This window comes from Lonchura striata, chromosome 17, assembly GCF_046129695.1.
Source record: "Lonchura striata isolate bLonStr1 chromosome 17, bLonStr1.mat, whole genome shotgun sequence".
NCBI lineage: Eukaryota > Metazoa > Chordata > Aves > Passeriformes > Estrildidae > Lonchura > Lonchura striata.
Window position 1 is genome coordinate 7402982 of NC_134619.1, and position 4655 is coordinate 7407636.

Sequence of the window (4655 nt, forward strand, 5' to 3'; positions counted from 1 at the left end):
GAAAATTTATTCGCCAGAAGGGTTAGTGGTGGTCTTGGTTGTGCTGGGGCAATAGTTGGACTCGATCTAAGCGGGGTTTTCCAACCTAAAGGATTCCGTGATCCTGTGAAGGGTGTCTGCCCAGCACCATCCAGCACCGTCCTGGTTAATCACTCTGAGCCTCCTTCCCTGCTCCTGGCTCTTTCTTGTCGTCAGAAAAGCATTTGAGTCCAGTCCATGCAGGGTCTGCTTGTTCTGCCATAGCAAGCTGTCATGCTGACACCAAAGGGATCAAAGCACCAAACAGCCATTGATGGGTTTATTTCATCCCTTCCATAACTCCTTGTCTGGGCCACAATGCTTATAACACCTAAATTCTATTAAAGTTGCCATTAAAAGGCATTCAGGGGCTTTTTTTGCCTTGCCCCTGGGCCAGAGCCAGTGTCCTCAGCATGGCTGGCAGGAGGCTGGGGCTCGGGACAAAGCCAGCAAACACCATCATCTGCTGCTTTCCTAATCTGAGCTTCAGCTCCTTGGGGGATGCTCATCTTGACTTCATTATGCGTCAATTAATTAACTTGCACTGCTCTCTCTTTCCATTTCCCCTTCAAGAAGTCACTGAGGCTGAACAACCGACCACAGCCCGGCAGGTCCCATGGGAATCACTACCAGGAGATACCACACCTCCTGCCATACTTTGGCCCTCCTTTCTTCAGGGAAGACAGCTGGACTCATCAGGAAAGCTGCTGTGGATTTTCCACAGGGCCGGGATTGCAGCACAGGAGCTCCATGAGAGAGGCATCGGATGGGGATGAGCTGGGAACAGCAGGAAATGCCTCAGCCAGAGCTTCTCCATCACTCAGATGTGATTCAGAGCAGCAGCAGCATTTCCACTCCATGGATCAGCTCACTCCTGGGCAGCAGCCGCGGTTTCAGGCTTTGATGACATCCACATTTCACTTTCCCAGCCTGGCCCTGGGTGGGCCAGGAGCTACCAGTGGCTCCATTTAAATGCCCAGTTCTGAGGCAGAGTTTGAAATCACAGATCTCCCTCCAGAAACGATCTGGAATCCTGTATCTCACTGCTGCTATTGGACTCACCCTATGCTCCTGTAGAGCTGTTGCCAAGGTTCCTGCAGGTGCAGGATCAAAAGGGTATTTAGGATTGGTGGCCTCAGAAGCTGTCAGTGTCTTAGCAGGATCACACCAAAGCTCTGCTGCGTGCTTGCTGAGCTTTCCATTTCCCATCCAAATTTCTGCCATCCCTGTTTACCCACCATCCGTTCCCCACCCTCTCACCCCTCACTACCTGCTCCCATCCAGCCCTCAGCTTGTCCTCCTGTGGCCTCACCTCCATGTCCATCCTTGATTTATTTTCCCACACTGTGTTGTGTCAGCTGCCCCGGACCATTCTTGGAAAGTGACTTTTGGTGCTAAGTCTCCCTTGGCCTGATCAGCCTCTCCATGGGCACAGCAGTGAGGAAAGCAGGATGCTTCCATGCATCCCCTCACCTCAGGACCCTCCTGGGAGCCAGGGCCCTACCATACCTGAGCCCATGGCCCCAGGGCTGACTGCCACTACATCAAAGTCGTTATTCCAGCACCCACGGTGCCAAGCTGGCCCACATTGCCTGACTCCCTGTTGTCTCCTTCCTCTGCTCCCGTGCTTCATTCACTCCATGGCTTAATGATGATGAAAACCACTGGCCACATGAAAGCAGCCCCCTAATGTGAGTTAGGGGCCTGTGAACTGTGTGGGAGGTACGGAGAGCCCGGCCTGGCTGGAATCAACAGCCAAGTCACTCAGGAGGTGATGAGGATTGCAGAGCCGGCACAAGGCGAGTGCGTCAGGGTGGCTGCCGGGCACGCTGGTGCCATCATCAGAGCAGCCATGTCCTTTTAGGGACTGCTGGAGCCTAGCTGGGAGCAGGAGCGATGCTGTGAGAACTGAGCAAAACTCTCAGAGCAGCCAGTGCCCTGATACCTCGCACATGTTCATGCCAATTCACACCCAGCTCTTGCACCAAGTAAGCCACCCTTGGCCATTTTCCTCCCTCTTTCACCCAGGAACATGATCTGTGGGGATCTGCTCCCTGACAGAGCATGGCTAGGGGTGATGTCCCAGGGGAGGCAGTAGCTGGAGCTATCCCAGCCGGACGGCGGTGTTTGGAGCAGGTACAAGGCTACATCAGCCGGGGTCACTTCCATCACACGAACCGCAATCTCCCCTGACCTTCATACTTTCCCACTGCCTCACTGCTCCCATTGCATGCGCCCACTGTGGTGTTGTAACGAGCAGAAGAGGAAACAGATTTCCCAACCACCCACCCCGCTGGCAGCCCATGAGCCCTCTGTGCTGGGAATGGCTGCCAGCACGGCCAGGGCAGCTGGCTCACCCCTGTGCTGTGCTGTGCTGTGTTATGCATGCTGGGTATGACCCAGAGTCTCACAGGAGAAGGCAGAGAGGGGCTGTGGATAATCCCAGGCTGATGTTCAGGTATTGCAGGCTTCTGCTTCCCTCCCATGGATGGGAAAGCCCCCCATCACCCAGGGTGAGCAGGGTGAGGTGATGGATGGCACTGCCATGTTTTCTACCAGAATCTCTGTCCTGCTCCATGCAGGCAGCAGTTTCCTATCACACAGTAGGAAGGAAAGATGGGATCCCCTGCTGCATAGCAGGAGAAGCCAGCAGCATTGGAGTAGCTCCTCCACAATCTGCTCAGTGCCTCAGGGCTTATTGGCTCACAAGGAACCACCTGATTGTGACTAAAATCACCAGTGCCAAGGGCTGTGGACCGGGGCAGGGGTTCCTGGAATGGACTTTTCCCCTCACTGCCATCATTGCCTTGAAAGGAGGTAGTCACTCGATGAAAATTCGGCCTCCCCTTCATTTCTTCTAAATTCAATTCCAGGGAAAGATGACACTGAGGCAGGAGAAAGGGGTTTTTTCTCTGGGGAAGAAATGCAAACCACATGCAGGCAGACTCGGGCAGGAGGAGGGACTGGGGCTGCGAGAGCCGGCGCTCAGCAGCGAGGCCGAGCTAAAGTCAGTTAGTGCTTCAGGACTCTAAACATGCCTGAGTGCTGCGCTTTGAGCAGGCGTGATCCCTGTCAGAGAGAGGCTGCCAGTAGGGTTTGAAAATAATTAGGAAACCCAGAACCCCTGTGCTTTCCAGAAAAGCCTGTTAGTTCTGCGGTGGAAACCTTGCTTGCAGGGAGTGCATCGCACAAACAGAGTCGTGACTCATCAACTGGATGGAGCTAAACTCCATTTTTCGAAGGTCAACATGCTCAAATCCTAATGAGCTTTACTTTTGGTGGGACTCCTCTGGTCCCGTTGTCAACCTGAATTCCTGGGATGCCCAGCACACCTGAAAGTAATGGAGGACAGTCTCAGGGAATGTATTTCATCCAGAGACACAAAGAGCTTCCAAGAGGGCAGTGATGATGGGGAAACTGAGGCACAGAGGGTTCAGACGACCAGTCCACTGCCTCCAGCCAGAGCCTGCACCCCACCAACCCCATCCCTGCAGCCTGGGTGGACACTGCCAGCCCCTGCTCTTGGGGGATCTCAGCTGTGAATCCAAGCTGTCCAGGACAGCCTTGGAGGAACAAAACAAGACAATCAATCACCCTTGCTTCATCCTGCCCCAGTCTGCATTGTGCGGAGCCTGAGGGACCCCACATCAAAGCAGGAGCAGCTGGCTGCCGGGGTGTCCCAAGCTGGCTGCCGGGGTGTCCCAGCCCCAGACGGGCAGCGCCCTGCCCACGGGCTGCCTGTCTGCACTGCCCACACGGGCTTGGCCTCTGCTCACTGCCTGAGCCCCAGCAGCAAAGCCGGGATGCAGCGCTGCTCCCTGCTCCGAGTATGGAGAGACGTGTCCGAGGTCACAGCGGCTGCAGAGAGCACCAAAGGTGGGGGTGCATGGATGCGGGGACACCACTGTAGCATTCCAGGGCTGGCAGCACCTTCCCTCTGCAGGGGTGAGCAGGAGGTGGCATTGCATATGGGGGAAGAGCCATGCCAAGCTTATCCTGGAGCTGTGGGAAGGCTGCAGGGCAAAGCCTGCTCCTGCCGTGCAGCTCCTGCTATCCTCACAAGACCCTTTGCAGTTCCTTCCATGCCACACGGCGGGCGCTTCCCCCAGGCTGCAGCCCCAGCGCTGCTGCAGACAGTACATTAATTTTTGGATGTCTTTTGCAGCTCCTCAGCATTTCTCCCCATCCCAGACACGCACGGCTGGGATGAGGCAATGTTCTCGGGGAGTATTGGCTTCCAGGCTGGTGGGGAATATTCCTTGATGAAACTGGTCCGACATGCTGCCCAGTGGGGTTGGGGATGGTGAGGGCATGCAAGGGGTCCAGTTGTGGTGGGCTGGGCTGACCATCTGGGATGGGCATCTGTGCAAGGGAGAGTACCTGGATTCCCCTGGGTGCAGCAGTGGATCAGCAATTTGGGTACAACCCTCCAGATATCCCCTATTTTCCCTCTGGCAAAGGGCAGAGTGGCTCTGCCCTGTGACCACAGCATGGGACAGAGCAGGGAGGACATGCTTCTGGCAGCCTGCAGGACACACGTGCTCGTGGTGGGTAACAATTGACATTTTTTCCAGTTCGTTAATTAAAACACAGAACAAAAGTCACTAAAGTGTGAGGCTGGGTGTTTACAGGGAAAA